The sequence below is a fragment of the Callithrix jacchus genome, chromosome 14, assembly GCF_049354715.1.
Source record: "Callithrix jacchus isolate 240 chromosome 14, calJac240_pri, whole genome shotgun sequence".
NCBI classification, from domain to species: domain Eukaryota; kingdom Metazoa; phylum Chordata; class Mammalia; order Primates; family Cebidae; genus Callithrix; species Callithrix jacchus.
Window position 1 is genome coordinate 66,835,404 of NC_133515.1, and position 17,742 is coordinate 66,853,145.

Here is a 17,742-nt window from a genome sequence, read left to right on the forward strand (position 1 = left end):
TTCCCTGTTTTTTATTTCCCAGAGGTAACTCTTAACTGTTCTTTTGAAATATATGTATATATATATATTTTTTTTCTGAGACAGGTTCTCGTAGCTTTTTTTTTTTTTTTTAATTCGGGGTTTCACTCTTCACTCATTGCCCAGGCTGGAGTGCAGTGGTGCGGTCTCGGATAACCGAAACCTACATCTCCCAGGTTCAAGCGATTCTGCCTCAGCCTCCTGAGTAGCTGGGATTACAGGCATGTGCCACCATGCCTGGGTAATTTTGTATTTTTCGTAGGGACGGGGTTTCTCCATGTAGGTCAGGCTGGTCTCAAACTCCTGACTGCAGGTGATCCACCCACCTTGGTCTCCCAAAGTGCTGGGGTTACAGGCGTGAGCCACCATGCCCAGCGAAAGATTTACTTTTTAAAAGTGATTTATTGGGTCAAAGGGTTTCTATTTTTAAGCTTTATTGAGGTATAATTGATATATTTTAAAGTGCACATGTTTAATGTATACATTTTGATGATTTGGAGGAATATTTGCATTTTAAAGTTTGGTAAATGTTGCCAAATATGTTTTCAAAAAAAAGGTTGCATAATTTATAATCCCATCATTAATGCATGAGGTTAAATATTATTGAATGAATGAATACATTAGTTACTTGAGAATAGACAGGCAACTAGTCTTGGGGCTGAAATGATTTGGAAGGACTGTTCAGAGACAGTGGGGGTAGATAAACTATCTTGAGGAATGAGTATACCACAGATAGAGGAGAGGAGGGGAAAAGGATATTCTTAGTGAAAGGGAATGGGTCAAAGGCTGTGGAAGATTTACCAGGACAGAATTTTTACAGTGTTGTCATACTCTGTTCATCTCTCTGTTCACTTTACATTGGCATTGCTGTTGGGGGGCGGGGAGGAACTAGGCACTGTCTTTTCTTTATGGCTTTACTCTATCACCTATGGAACAATCTTTTCCAAGTCTTCTATGCTTTGGCTGTCTGTTTTTCTGTTATAAGATTCCTTCTTAGACAAACTCATCTACATATTGTTCTTTTTTTTTTTTTTTTTTTTTGTTTTTTTTTCTCTGTTGCCCTGGCTGGAGGACAGTGGTGTGAGCTCAGCTCATTGCAGCCTCTGCCTTCTGGGTTCAAGTGATTCTTGTGCCTCAGAATCCTGAGTAGCTGGGATTACAGGCATGCACCACCACGCCCAGCTAATTTTTGTATTTTTGGTAGTGAGAGGGTTTTGCCATGTTGGCCAGACTGGTCTCAAACTCCTGACCTCAAATGATTCACCCACCTTGGCCTCCCAAAGTGTTGAGATTACAGGTGTAAGCCACCACACATGGCCTACACATTGTTCTTGAGTGAGCCATATGCATTACTACTGCAATTATTTTTTTTGACACTTGTAAACTCAGTGGTTGCTTGACTTCAGTATATGATTGCTTCCTTTTATGTGTCTTATGTCTTCTTGATATCTTTTCCATATCCCAGACTCAGGTGTTTGCTGTCATTTACCATTGTTGTTAGGGCCATTTATGCTTAATGAAGAATTACCAGTACATATTTATTTGATAAATGTTTTATATAGTAAGCTTATCTTGTTCACTCTCCTGAATGCTTTCTTTATAATACTGTTTGGTAATGAAGTTTCTGTATTAATAGAATTCATATATTATTTAACAAGAAGAACTTGTTTTACAGTAAACTCTGTTTACTGAATTTAATTCACAAGAGTTAGTAATTGGCAACCTTAGGATCAGAATTCATGTGTTTCTGATTAAGCAGCCAGAATGAAGTTTTAATTACTGTATTATAATGCATCAATAATGATTTCCCATGTAAAAGCTTTTAAAAAATACTTCACAACTACCTGAAGTTACACTGTAAGGAACAGGATGGTGCTGTGAGTTTCAGCATTGAGATTCTCTGTCTCTTCAAAGACAGCAATGATAAGTTAAACATACACACAATTAATAATCATACTTTTAGAATGAACGTAGATGCATAAATCTGCATCTTCTCTAGAAATCATGAAAAAGAAGAAAAATGCATCAACCTCTGTTTTCAGTGAACTGTAAGACATTATATGTAAACTCCAGATTATGTTTATTGAGGGCTATGAAAAACATCTAAGAAGGGACAGAAGCTATTAGTTTAAATATACTTACTGACAGTGAGGGGTTCACTTTGAAGTTCAAAAGCTAAATCTCTTGTTTGTAATGACAGGAGTTGGTGGCAGAAGTACCTGATTTGATTCAGAAAAAAAGTAGAGCTGTACAAAACCATGCATATGCACACAGAGCCACATGTACAGGAACTAGCTTTTCTCTGTATTTTTTTTTAAAAAGTGATTTATTTATTTTGAGGTGGGAGTCTCGCTATCACCCAGGCTAGAGTGCGATGGCGTGATGTCCGCTCACTGCAACCTCTGCATCCGGAGTTCAAGTGATTCTCCTCCCTCAGCCTCCCAAGTAGCTGGGATTATAGGTGTGCACTACAAAGGCCCAACTAACTTTTTTATTTTTGGTAGGGGTGGGGTTTCACCAAATTGGCCAGGCTAGTCTCGAACTCTTGACCTCAGATAATCTACCCATATCCCAGAGTGCTGGGATTACAGGCATGAGCCACTGCACCTGGCCAAAAAATGTATTAATTCATACACAACTACTTATCTTCTGGTTTGTTGAAGCAGTCAGCCAGACATTTGCCCCAATAGTATCTGTCAAAGTGGCTTGCTGTAAACACTCCAGCACCACATTCATCTGAAGGGTACTCCTGACTAAGGCAACTAATTTTACCATTCTCATTTACCTTATAGTATTTCAGGAGAGCCAGCTTAACCTTCTTTCTCTTGTGCTTATTCTTCTTGGGAGTGGTATAAGACTTCTTCCTTACCACCACCACCAAGTCTCAACACAAAATGAAGACTAGACTCCTTTTGAATGTTGTTAGATAAATTATGTTCATCTTCCAGTTGCTTGCTATCAAAGATCGGTCTTGGCTGATCAGGATGAATTCTTTCCTTATCCTGGATCTTGGCCTTTACATTTTCTGTTGTATCTGAGACTTCAGTCTTGAGGGTGATGGTCTTCCCCATAAGGGTGTTTACAAAAATCTGCATTTTGGTGGCAGCTAGATCTGAGGTTGATTGAAAGAAAGAAATGAGTTAGATCAGGGGATACAGGAGAAGGCAATGCACAGGGCACTGGTTAGAGAGTGGCAGAAAAGCACATACTCTATTATTTATAGCATCAAGGGAGTAGAGATTCTTTTTACTGTGAAGCCTGTATTTCCATCCCTTCCCATTCCCAGGAATCTGTAAATAGCTGCTTCAGGAAAATCCAGTCTATTCTGTTATGCAGAATACAAAAGAAGCTGATATGGCAGCAAAACTTCCCAAACACTAAGAACAGTCAATAGTGAAGTGTTGCTACAGAGCAGATGAAAATTGTGACCCATTATTTCACCATCTATTTTTTAGACTTGAGTCAAGCTGTAAATAGTTCTACAAAAGAAGATTGCAAAGCAGGAATGGTAAGAACTCAGAAAAGAGATGGCAGGACAACAGAAGGAGATAAAATGTGAGTTGAGAGAACTTGGGAAAGAAGTCGAAGAAAGCAGAAAACTGGGCATGAGGGCTCATGCCTGTAATCCCAGCATTTTGGGAGGCCAAGACAGGGAGATCACTTGAGCTCAGGAGTTTGAGACCAGCCTAGGGAACGTGGCAAAACCCTGTCTCTTAAAATACAAAATTAGCTGAGTGTAGTGGCTCATGCCTGTAGTTCTAGCTACTTGGGAGGCTGAGGTGGGAAGATGGCAGGAGGCGGAGGTTGCAATGAGCTGACATTGTGCCACTGCACTCCAGCTAAGAGACACAGTGATTTTAAAATATAGAAGTAAGTTTGTTTTTTTTTTTTTTTTTTGAGACAGAGTTTCACACTTGTTACCCAGGCTGGAGTGCAATGGCACGATCTCGGCTCACGGCAACCTCCACCTCCTGGGTTCAGGCAATTCTCCTGCCTCAGCCTCCTGAGTAGCTGGGATTACAGGCACGCGCCACCATGCCCAGCTAATTTTTTGTGTATTTTTTAGTAGAGACGGGGTTTCACCATGTTGACCAGGATGGTCTCGATCTCTTGACCTTGTGATCCACCCGCCTCGGCCTCCCAAAGTGCTGGGATTACAGGCTTGAGCCACCGCGCCCGGCCAAGTTTTTTATTAAGTGTTAGAAAATACAGTAGATCCAACAAACTTAGAAGTGAAACCCCCATAGAAGAAAAACAAAACATCACAACAGAACAAGTGGTTAAAAACACAATTGAAGAAAAACTAACTAGTGGAAACTTACATATTGAAAGGGCATCTGTGCCAGGGAAAACTGACCAGAAAAATCTTAAAGATTTCCTTTGGACAGCCAGACACCTTTCTAACTACCCCACCCCAAGTCATTTATAAGACTTTGAAATCTGCCTGGCCTTAGAATTCTCCACAACATTCAACACGAGTGGAACAACATTTATAAGAAAGTAAAGTGCGCACTAAAGATTTTATATCCAGTCACATTGTTCTTAAGGAACAAATAGTACTCAGAAAAAAAGGAACCAAGAAAAAAAAAATAGTACTTAGAGATTCTCCACAACATTAACACGAGTGGAACAACATTTATAAGAAAGTAAAGTGCGCGCTAACTATTTTATATCTAGTCACATTGTTCTTAAGGAACAAATAGTACTCAAAAAAGAGAAAAAAAGGAACCAAAAAAAAAGAAAAAAGAAAAAAATAGTACTCAGAGAATAATTGTTTATGTGAGCCTTCTTGAGGAAAATACTAGAATATAAACTTAAGCTGACAGACATGCTTACACACTGAATTTATATGTAGACATAAAGACTAAAATGGGGGCTGGGTGTGGTGGCTCACATCTGTAATCCCAGCACTTTGGGAGGCTAAGGTGGGCAGATCAGTTGAGGCCAGGAGTTTGAGACCAGCCTGGCCAACATGGTGAAACCCCGTCTCTACCAAAAACATAAAAATTAGCTGGGCATGGTGGTAGACACCTGTAGTCCCAGCTGCTTAGGAGGCTGAAGCACCAGAATGATTGAACCTAGGAGATAAAGGGTTGCAGTAAGAGATCATGCCACTACACTCCAGCCTGGGTGATAGAGTGAGACTGTCTAAAAAAAAAAAAAAAAAAAAAAGACTAAAAAGTGGCAGTCATAATGACAGAACATGATGTTAATATGCTGATGATATAGAAATGATCAAACTAATAAAATTTGAGAGAAGGAATTGCCCTATGGTAATAACTGAGGTTGAAAAAGATGTTTAAACATCACATTCTTTTAAAGTTTATATTTCAAGTATTAGAATTATAAACATATCCAGCACTTTAAAAGAAACATTAAAATAACAAAGAAAACTAAAGCACTCAAGATAATGCTATTCATTTTAAAACATTATTCATATTGAGGAAAATAGTATGTGTTGTCTAAAGAGATAGAAATTATGGGGGTCTATTGGGGGGAAAAGGGGAGGGCCAGTGGGAGGGGGAGGTGGGGAGGGATAGCCTGGGGAGAAATGCCAAATGTGGGTGAAGGGGAGAAGCAAAGCAAAGCACACTGTCATGTGCGTACCTACGCAACTGTCTTGCATGCTCTGCTCATGTACCCCAAAACCTAAAATCCAATAAAAAAATTTTAAAAAAAGAAATTATGAAGGTAACCATTAGAACAAAGCTATAAACCTTCCTAAATAATGAAAGAACTGCAAATCCATTAAAAATAAAACATCACTTAGTGAAAAAAATATTTGTATATAACCATATACATAACAAGACGCAGTAGCCCTAAGACCAAACATGTGTGTGTCTGTCTGTCTCTGTCTCTCTCTCTCTCTCTCTCTCTCTCCCCCCTTTTTTTTGAGACAGAGTCTCACTGTTTCCCAGGCTGGAGTACAGTGTCACAGTGTGAGCTTATTGCAATCTCCTACTTCTGGGTTCAAGCCATTCTTCTGTGTCAGCCTTCCAAGTAGCAGAGACTACAGGCTCCCGCCACCATGCCTGGCTAATTTTTGAATTTTTGTAGAGACAAGGTTTCAGTGTCTTTTCCAGGCTGGTCTTGAACTCCTGACCTTGTGAACTACTGCACCCAGCCCAAACATGTCCTTGACAAAAGATAGGAATGTGCTTAACTCACCTTTAGAAGGAAAATATTTTTAGATTATATTCAAGGCAAAACCCACTCTATGGTTTATACAAGGTACACACCTAAGACAGTGATTGTGAAAGATTGATATTTTAAAAGAGAAAAGGTATAAGATACAAATGCAAATGAAAAGAATTTAGGAGTGTCATGATTTTAACATACTAGATGGAGTTCATATTAAAAAACAATGAAGAGTGATTTCTTAAAAGATACAATGAAAATTTAATAACTGAATAGCAGTATTTCAGATAACATAACAGCAACCTTGGTGAAGCAGAAATTACCAAAAATACAAGGAGAAATGGAAATACATTCATAGCAGTAAATATTTATGTTAAAGACACAAAACAAGCTTCAACAAATGAAACAACACAATGTTTTTTAATTTTATAAATTAAAACACTGGACATTTTGATTCCAAAATTCATAAGAGAAAGTAAGGAAGAAGAGCCAGGAAAACTGAAAAAATGAAATTAGATGTTTTTCACATAAATACCAAACAGATCAATGAAAAAAATAAAGCTATGAAGGTACTAAAAGAAAATAGAAGTCTTTTTATAATTTTGGTATGGGGAAGACCTTTTAAACTGACTAAATCCAGAAATCATTAAATAATTGATAAATTCTATTACACCAAAAAAAGCACTCTCAGGCAGGGCACTCTGGGAAGCCAACTTGGGTGGATTGCCTGAGCTAAGGAATTTGAGACCAGCCTGGACAACATGGCAAAATCCTGACTCTACCAAAAATACAAAAAATTAGCTAGGTATAGTGGCATGTGCCTGTGATCCCAGCAACTCAGGAGGCTAAGGTGGGAGAATCTCTTCAGCCCGGAAGGCAGAGGTTACAGCAATCTGAGATTCCAACCTGGGTGACAAAGTGAGATTCCTTCTCAAAAAAAAAAAAAAAAAAAAAGGCATTCTCTGAATGGATAAAGAAAATGTATATACATACAGTGAAATATTATTCAAAGTTTAAAAAGAGGGAAATTTTGTCACGTGATATAACAGATGAACCTTGAGGTTGTTATACTAAGTGAGAGCCTGTCACAAAAAAGCGAATACTGCATGACCCCACTTATGTGAGATATCTTGAGAAGTCAGACTCCTAGAAACAAAGTAGAATGGTGGTGGCTAGGGTAAGGGGGAAAAGGGAATTGTTCAGTGGATATAGAGTTTCAGCAAAACTTACTTGCAACCAAAACTTATTTACAGCTAGGAATTAGCAAAACTTAGTGGTAATTTAAATCACAAAGGGTAGCTTTCCTAATATACATATAAGAAGTACTTGGAAACTCGACAAGAAAAAGACGTCACAACTCCATAAAAAGTGAGCAAAGATATGGATAGATATGCAAAGAAAATTAAATATGAGTGGCTTTTAAGCTAATGAGGCCAGTACCTCATTCACAGTAAGAGAAATTAAAACTGTAATGATTATAGTTCCCCTGTTAGGCAAAAACAGAAAAGTTGGGCAACATACTCTGTTGGTTGTATAGCTTTGGGGGAAGAGCTGCTCATACATTGGTATTGAGAATACAAACTGAAATAACCCCTGTGGAAGGCAATTGGTCGTTACCTGCCAGAGTAAAAATGTACTGACCCAACAGGTTGAATTTTCTGAAATTTATCTTATATTTGCACACTTGCCACATGATACATGTATCAGATTATTTTGTACTATGGTTTGTAATAGCAGAAGGTGAGAATCCAGATGTCCGTCAGTAGGGATTAGTCAAAGAAATTATGGAAAAACCATATAATGGAATACCATGCAGCTGTAAGAAAAATGGCAAATTTCTGGGGCTACATAATTTATATTCATATGTTTTTGTACACGCACAGACTTGGAAAGAATGGACAAAGAAATCTTAACATGCGTTATCTGGAGAAAAGGGAGAGGAACTGAATAAATAGAAAAATTGGGATGGAGATTTTTCTCTTATTTATTTGTTTTTGAGACGGAGTTTTGCATGGAGTGCAATGGCACAATCTTGGCTTACTGCAACCTCCGCCTCCTGAATACCTGAGATTACAGTCACCCCACCATGCTGGGCTAAATTTTGTATTGTTAGTAGGGACAGGGTTTCACCATGTTGGCCAGGCTGGTCTTGAACTCCTGAGCTTAGGTGATCCACCTGCCCTGTCTGCCAAAGTGCTGAGATCACAGGCCTGAGCCACCACACCCGGCTGAGACTTTTCATTCCTTTAAAAAAAAAAAAAAAAAAAAGGTGGGGCACAGTGGCTCACACCTGTAATCCCAGCACTTTGGGAGGCCAAGGTGGGAGGATCACCTGAGATCAGGAGTTCAAGACCAGCCTGGCCAAAGTGGTGAAACGCTGTTTCTACTAAAAATACAAAAATTAACTGGGCATGGTGGTGGGCGCCTGCAATCCCAGCTACTAGGGAGGCTGAGGCAGTGAATTGCTTGTACACCTGGGAGGCAGAGGTTGCAGTGAGCTGAGGTCATGCCACTGCACTCCAGCCTGGGTGATAGAGTGAGACTCTGTCTCAAAAAAAAAGAAGGCAAAGTGTTAAATAGAAACTTAATACATGAGTCTATCAAAATCTGTGTGGCAAGCAGGAAGATGCCTCTTAGAAGTCATCTGCAGGATAGAGACCAAAACTCTACTGTATATTGGTAGACAGATTGAAGAAGGGAGATGAACAACCTGTTTTTCTTACCCCAGAAACTAGAAGACTGAATCAGGAAAATTCTGAAAAAGAATGTATGACTGCTGGTTAGGGATATGGCTTATATAAATTACAAGTCCAGAGTGGTGGACGGAGGCAACGACAGCCTCCTGGATAAAAGCTGGGCCTACCTGCCCATGACTTAGGGACTGGATCTTCAGGAGGAGACATCTGCAGCAATTACAAGACCTCATTCTGGGGTGAGAGATGGTAGAAAATGGAAAATTTTTAGGATGAGGTAAGCACGCAAAGACACACACACATACACACACACACACACACACACACACACCCATGTAACTTGGAGTTATAACGAACCTGCCAAGGAAAAATTTGAAAATATACAAGAAAAACTAACTCTAAAATAACCAAGTCAACATCTTCATCAGAAAGAAGAGAGAATGTTTTCTGTGTACTGTACAGAAATAACTCCTAAGTTTTGTTGTTTAGTGGGGAAAAAAGGGAATCGTGATACAGTGTTTGCAGTATGTTTTCTTTTGTGCAGGAGTGGGAATAATTGATATTAAAGTGAATCCTTAGTCTATAAGTGTAAATAATAGAACAATTTAAAAGTATATGTTTAAGATCCTCAGGGAGGTGTAAAGGAAGGAATAATAGCCATAAAAGAACCAAAATTAGCAGTCTAAGCAACGTAGCAAAACCTCATCTGTACAAAAATGAAAAATTAGCTGGATGTGGTGGTGCACACCTGTGGGCCCAAGCTACTCAGGAGGCTGAGGTGGGAGGGATCACTTAAGCCCAGGAAGTCGAGGCTGCAGTGAGCCATGATTGTGTCACTGTACTACAGCCAGGGCAACAGAGCAAGACCCTGTCTTTAAAAAAAAAAAAAAAATTATATTAACTTATATTAAGAAAGATGTCATTAGATTTATACTAGACTGAACATGGTCAGTGAAACAGTGATTTGGAAAATAGTATTAAGGAATTCACCAAGAATGTGGTAGGAGAGAAGTGAAAAAAAGTATAGATTGAGAAATTCAAACGTAAGTTCAATATCCAAAAGAAATTTTAGGAGAGATTAGAGTAGTAGAAAAACAGTATTCAATGAGATAATGATTAAAAGGTTTCCAGATTTGAAGGTTTCATTTTGAACTAAGTTTTTCTATCACAATAGCACATTACTGAACACTTACTTACCAGGATAAATTTTAAAAATCCTCTTCTCGATGCTGAAAAGTGAAATTGTAGATCATAGAAGATAAAAGTTTTTCAAAATGAAAAATGCCACAGTCGCTACACCAAAACATCAGTTACATTAACAACATATTTACCAGAACAGTATCTTCCAGAAGATATGGGATCTTCTTTCCTCAGAATATATAAGGAATATAACTGTTGACCTTGACTTCTATACTCATTTAAACCATTAGCTGTCAGCAAGAATGAGGCCCAAAGTGAGGAAATACACAAAATGAAGAGCTCCTCACTTACAGAAGATTGATGCAAGAACCAAAGATTGTACTTCAACAAGAAGAATAGTAAACTAGAGGGAAGGAGGAATTGCACAAAAGAATACAGTGGCAAACAAAGAATTGGCAAAATATGTTGATAAATCAAGTTGACTTGATTGCAAATATATATAATATTTTTTAAAAGTAGTATCAAAACTCTAGACAATAACAAGAAAGTTGGGGGAAAAAATAAGAGTTTATTGAGTCAGGAATGCTACTTTCTTGCTTTGTTCACAAAAAAGTCAATAGCACAAAAAGAGATACTGACCAACTTCAGGGTATTTTACCAAAGCTAAATAATTATTTTGTGGCTCTGCAGCCAGACTACCTGAATGAAAGACTAGCTTATTTCTTACTAGCTGTGTGACGTTAAGGAGTTACTTCACGTTTTTTGTGCCTAAATTTCCTTATGGTATAAATGGGGATGACAGTAATACCTTCTTATAGTTGTCGTGGGGAGGATTAAGTGAAATACATATAAAGCATTAGAACACCAATTAGTACTACTCTATACATGTTTGCTGCTGCTGCTGCCTTTATTTCTTTTTTAGCTTGAGTAACCACAAAAGGAATAGAAATAAAATAGATGTCTTAGTTCTGCCAGACTGGCAGAACTAAGGGAATGAAAAGGAAGTAAAGAAAGCTTATCCCTTGGTATACCATCAGGATCAATCAGGATAATTTTTGTTTTTTATTTTCATTTTTGTGCTGTTTATAAGGGTTAATATTTTGTGACTTGTATTCTTAGAGATCTACTGAAGAACAAAGAGAAAATTTATTTAAAAAAAATTTTTTTTTCATTCTGGGCACAGTGGCTCATGCCTGTAATCCCAGTACTTTGGGAGACTGAGGCAGGCGGATCACCTGAGGTCAGGAGTTTGAGACCAGCCTGGCCAACATCATGAAACCCCATCTCTACTGAAAATACAAAAATTAGCTGGGCATGGTGGCGGGCGCCTGTAATCCCAGCCACTTGGAAGGTTGAGGCAGGAGAATCACTTGAACCCGGGAGGCAGAGGTTGCAATGAGCTGAGATCATCCACTGCACTCCAGCCTGGGCAATAGAGTGAGACTCCATCTCAAAATAAAAAATTGTTCTATCTTATAGTTACCATATGAGTCCACTAGGCCCTTTTTTATAAATCTAACATCCATTATGGGATCTTAATCTTGATTTTCTTATATATTGAAATATTTTACTATTCTGGGAATTTTATCATCACTCATCAATTATTTACACTATGCCCCCCCCAAGTCAAAAATAAGAATGGTAGAATCTCCTAGAAGGAAGTTGTAGTAAATAGTCATTTTCAGTTTTCTCATTGCATTGCTTAAATATCACATCCTACTTCAAAAAGGTATAAAAGAAGTTTAGGAGACATACAATTTAGCAGATAAATTCAAAGAGAAATAGCACTCTAGACTTAAGTTGTCCAATATGGTAGTCACTTGCCCCATGTGACTATGTATATTTAAATTAATTAAAATTAATAAAATTTAAAATTCCATTCCTTGTCACACTAACTTTTAAGGGGTTATGTAGGAGAAAAATACAACTTTCAGTTACTCTCACTTTACTGTGACTGGCTACCATGTTGGACTACACAGATAAGGAACATATTGATCATTGTAGAAAGTTATATTAGATATTGCTGTTCTATACTCTAATAAAATGATAGTGAAATGGAGCATATAAGTGAAGCCTCATACTATGATTCTTCAGATGATCATATCTTGTATTTTCTCAAGACCTAAGAATTGAATGCACAAGATGATTTAAGGACAAAAGAAAATACGGTATTTTTATCCAGTTAGTCATTCAGCAGGAATATTTTGCAACATGAACCTGAACGATCTCTTTTTGCTTAAAAAAAAAAAAAAAAAGTCCTGTGACAATGTTTTTTAAATTTTGTATATGGCCAGGCATAGTTGTTCATGCCTATAATCCTAGCACTTGGGGAGGCTGAGGCAGGTGGATTGCTTAAGGTCAAGAGTTCGAGACCAGCCTGGCCAACATGGTGAAATCCCATCTCTACTAAAAAATAGAAGAATTAGCCAAGCATGTTGGTGCATGCCTATAGTCCCAGCTGCTACCAGAAGGCTGAGGCACGAGGATTGCTTCAACTCCGGAAGTAGAGGTTGCAGTGAGCTGAGATTGCACCACTGCACTGCAACCTGGGCAACAGAGCAAGACTGTGTCTCAAAAAAAGCTTTTTAAAATTTTGTACGATGTTTGTGTGTAAAATTTTCTTAGTACAAAGAGGTATTTGCTGTATTTAAATTCCTATTACAATTTATTTTAAAAGTTTTCTTGCACTGTCTCTGTAAATTTTTTGTAAAATAGGCTGGGCATGGTGGCTCATGCCTGTAATCCCAGCACTTTGGGAGGCCGAGGCAGGTGGATCATGAGGTCAGGAGACCGAAGACCATCCTGGCTAACACGGTGAAACCCTATCTCTATTAAAAATACAAAAAAGTACCCAGGTGTGGTGGCACGTGCCTGTAGTCCCAGCTACTCGGGAGGCTGAGGCAGGAGAATCACTTGAATTCAGGAGGTGAAGAATGCAGTGAGCTGAGATCACACCAGTGAGATTCCGTCTCAAAAAAAAAATTATTTGTAAAATAACCTAAATTTTTTTTTAAATTATCCTTTGGACCCAGGTAGTAAATGGTATGTTGAGGGTTAAAGTGTGAGAGGAAAAGGAATGGGAAGTAAAGGAAAATCAAGATAAATGTAACATGACAAAATAGAAATATAATTACAGTGGATTAAATATATAAAGTTATATATTTTAAAAACAAGCTAGCTGCTCCTTCTAATAGGCATACTCAAAGCAGAGGGACACAGAGTAAATGTAAAGGAATGAAAATGTGTAAGTTGAACACGTATACATCTTAGTTTTTACTTGAAACCATGGTACAGTAAATAATTTTTAAAAGACATAAACCCAGAAAAACAGAGAAAAGAGTAAGAGGGACAAAATAAATCAACAATTTGGAAACTGAAAAGTGAGTGAATGGTAGTGACTAACTTAGTGTACCCAATAAAGTTGAAACTAAGCCTGCAGACATGAAAGCTACAAGAAATAAGCCAAATCATGCCGAAGAATCCTGAAAGACTAAGGAATTAGAGAGACAAGTAACTTTGAAGGCCATGTGTAGGGCAAGGATAAAACCCAGTAACACTGGTTGTAAGACTTTAAAAAGAGCAATTAGACTTCCTTTTTTTTTTTTTTTTTTTTGAGACGGGGTTTTACTCTTGTTAACCAGGCTGGAGTGCAATGGCGCGATCTCGGCTCACCGCAACCTCCGCCTCCTGGGTTCAAGCAGTTCTCCTGCCTCAGCCTCCTGAGTAGCTGGGATTACAGGCACGCGCTACCACGCCCAGCTAATTTTTTGTATTTTTAGTAGAGACGGGGGTTTCACCATGTTGACCAGGATGGTCTCGATCTCTTGACCTCATGATCCACCCACCTTGGCCTCCCAAAGTGCTGGGATTACAGGCTTGAGCCACTGCGCCCGGCCCGGAGCAATTAGACTTCTTAGCTTCCTTTCTGTGTCCTATGCAACTAGGTATCTGCCTTTTTACCATCAAGGAGGAAAACTGAGGCTTTTTGTGGGAGAGAAATACCAGATACAGATAAGGGAAGGACCTTCAAAGCTAAAATGTTGATTAAATGGAAAATCTACATATGAAAAGTTGAGAATCCCAGTGCTTTAAACCTCTGCCTCCTTGAATAATAGCTTCTAGATTTACACCTTTCAAGAAGAGGCTAGAAGAGTACTTTCTGGGAAAATCTGTCTAAAAATAAGTCCATAGACTTACCAGTAGTGACACTGACACTTACTGTGTTCCTACTTTATTACAGTAACAGATCTCAAACTTTTAAAAATTTCAAGACCCTTTTAACTACTTAAAAGTCATGGAGGCCTGTGCCCCAGTAGATTTTTTTTATTGTGGGTTATAGCTATCAATATTTACTGTATTATAAAATTAAAAATTTTAAATATCTCTTTAAAAGCAACAGTAATCTATTACATATGTTACATGACATGATTTTTGTGAAAAATAACTAATTTCCAAAACAAAACATTTAGAGTGGAATAGTTTTACGTATCTGTGAATCTAATGTCCAGTTTAACAGGAACTGACTATAATATCTGCTTCTACGTTTGGGGTGTGTGATATCACATTTCATGTATGTAGCCTCTGGAAAACTCTACTGTGTACTTGTAAGAAAGTGTGCAAAAAAAAAAATAATGTCTTAATGTCTATTAATAATGAAAATAAAGCCAGGCACAATAGCTTGTGCCTGTAATCCCAGCACTTTGGGAGGTCGAGGCAGGCAGATCACTTGAGGTCAAAGTTCTAGACCAACCTGGCCAACTTGGTGACATCCCGTCTTTACTAAAAATACAAAAATTAGCCAGGCGTGGTTCAAGCACCTGTAGTCCCAGCTGCTGGGGAGGCTGAGACAGGAGAATTGCTTGAACCTGGGAGGCGGAGGTTGCAGTGAGCCCGAGATTGCACCATTGCATTCCAGCCTGGGCAGGAAAAGCAAAACTCCGTCTCTCATACACACACAAAAATAATAATAATGAAAATAGTTTTGACTGTAATACTTTTCAGAAGTCATCCCTTGATGACTGCCAGGAATTCCCAGACTACACTTTGAGAACAGCAGCTCTACATACACTAAACCCTACCAATCATAACCTCATACAGAATTTCTGAACAGCATTTTAGAAGTGCTGTATCTAATGTATTTATGGATAGCTAGAGATTACCAGACAATTGAGGAAAACTTATAACAGGAAAGATGGAAGCCAGAGCAGAAAGATGGAAGTAACTTGGAAGCAGCATAAATGGTTCGGGAGGAAGAAAATGTGAAAGAAACTAAGATTCAGAGGGATAAAAGAATTAGTATTATTTGTGAAATCAGAGCTGGAGATTACAAGTAAGAAGCATCAAAGAACGTAAGTGAGCTCTTGGAAGTTAAAAACGTCAAAATATATATGAAATGTGTAAGGTAAGCTATAAGGTAATAGAAATGTTGAAAGATTATCTTTGTAGTAGTGGGAAAAGACTGTTTACAGAACTTTGTAAGCACATTACTTGTGTCAGAAAGTGGAATGAATTTGTTTATATCAGAATTACTTGTTTATATCAGAGTTCTATGCGTATATTGAAGGGACATCATGATAGAATGGGAAGAGACGATTTCAAAATTTGAAATCTAACAAGGGATTTAACATCTGCAGGATTCAAGAAGCTCCTGAACATCAAAAGGATAAAGACAGCAACCCTAATATAAAAATACACAAAGGTTCTAAACAGGCGATGTAGGATGAACCTCAAAGTTAAAAACTCATGAAGACATGCTCAAACCATTAATTGTCAGAAAAAATGTAAATTAAAATAAGATCTATTAGTTTGAGGGGAAGAAAAACCAGAAAACTGGATGCATTTAGTTATCTTTCATAACAGATTACCCCAGATTAAGATATCTTAATCTATATCAAAGTCTCATTAGGTTACTGTCAAGCTGTTGGCCAGGGTTGTAGTCATTTGAAGGCTTACTAGGGCTGGAATATGTGCTTTCAAGATGTCTCATTCACGTAGCCGTTGGCGAGAGGAGTCAGTTTCTTCCTGTTTCCAGAAGGTCTCAGTTTTCTGTTGCCTGAGCCTTTTCACAGGGCTGCTTGAGTGGATTGATAAGGCTTCTTCTGGTGATATGGCACGTGGCTTTCTCCGGAGCAAGTAATTCAAGAAAGAGCAAGTAATCCAAGAGAGAGCAAGCAGGGAGCTTACTGTCTTTTATTTCCTAGTTTCCCAAATTGCATACTGTCACCACTTCCTGTTCATTAGAAACAAGTCACTAAGTTCAACCAATGCTTAAATGGAGAGGAATACAGACAGCTTCACCTCATCAGTTGGAGAGGAGTTTCAAAGTATTTCTGGACTTTCTGAAACCCCTACAGAAGGTAATGCCAAGTGTTAGTGGTGAGTGTAGACTCTGCTGCCACTCTGGAACTCAACTAGTAGTAAGTATGTGAATGTCTTATGATCCAGTAATTTCATTTTTAGACATCTCAGAATATTTGTAAGAGTTTCATAAAGGGATATGTACGTGGGTATTCATTGCCATATTATTTGTAGTGGCAGGCAGTTGGAGACAGTCTCTTTGTCACATATATCAGTCTGAATGTAGATAAGTAAACTTTGTGAGTGCTTGTTGTGCTAGTTTTTCTAGTGCTATCATAACAAACTACCACACACTGGGAGCTTGAAACAATTTATTCTCTCACATTTCTGTCTGAAATCAAGGTAGCAACAGCACCATGCTTCTTTGAGATCTGGGTAGAATCTTCTTGCCTATTTCTAGATTATGGTGGTGTCTGTTAATCCTTGGCATTCCTTGGTTTGCAGCTGCATCACTTCAGTCTCTGCTGTCACATGGCATTCTCCCTGTGTGTTTCTGTCTTCACATGGCATTTTCCTCTTTTAATAAGGACACTAGTCCTATTGAATTAGTCCCATAAAAGACCTCACCTTAACTTGCATTTTCAGACCGTTTCCAAATATGACCACATTCATAGGTATCAGGGGTTAGGGCATAATGTTGTTTTAAGAGGTACAATTCAGCCTACACACAAAGACTATTTATGTAGCATCAGAAGCAACTTACTAGATTTATGTATAGTACAAAGCAGAAAACATAAGAAGCAGAATGAGATGGTAAGTAGCAATAATACTACTTAAAAAACCCATGTATGTTATGGTTTTCCAGAGAAGCAGAACTCAATAGGAGAGAGAGAGAGAGAGAGAGAGACAGACAGAGACAGAGACAGAGACAGACAGACACAGACACTCAGGAGAGTTGATGGTACAGATGGACACCAAAGGCAGTTGACTAGAGAATTCTTCTTGCTTACAGAGGCCTCTCTTTGTGTCCTATTCAGATCTTGAACTGATTGGATGAGACCCAACCACATGGGAGGCAGTCAGCTTACTCAGAGTTCACCAGTTTAAATTTTAATCTTGGCCAGGCACAGTGGCTCATTCCTGTAGTCCCAGCACCTTGGGAGGCTGAGGTGGGTGGATCACCTGAAGTCAGGAGTTCGAGACGAGCCTGGCCAACATGGTGAAACTCATCTCTACGAAAAATACAACAATTAGCCAGGTAATACTTCACCTAATATGATATAGCTATCCTGTTTACGACCAAAAGTGCACTAACCCTTGTCCCAAAAAAAGATGCAAAGCAGTTGGGGTGAAATTTGCTTTTCTCGATATCCTGTAACTTAAATACTCTGGTATTTATAACTACCTTATTCCACTACCCATTCTGTACTCTATTTGCCTTCGTTAAGTACTTCAG

The 17,742-nt window shown here is 38.4% G+C and overlaps 1 protein-coding gene across 5 annotated transcripts in view; it reads left to right on the forward strand.

Moving 5' to 3' along the window:
- FBXO11 (F-box protein 11) overlaps window positions 1–17,742 on the forward strand; it is a 100,922-nt gene that overhangs the window by 19,302 nt on the left and 63,878 nt on the right. The window contains exon 1 of one of the 5 annotated variants that reach the window (XM_078349401.1): window positions 16,969–17,544. The exons of the other annotated variants lie outside the window; for them this stretch is intronic. The gene's annotated coding sequence lies outside the window, so the exon portion shown is untranslated. Of the gene's footprint in view, window positions 1–16,968; window positions 17,545–17,742 lie in introns of those variants that run through there. 5 annotated transcript variants of the gene reach the window in all.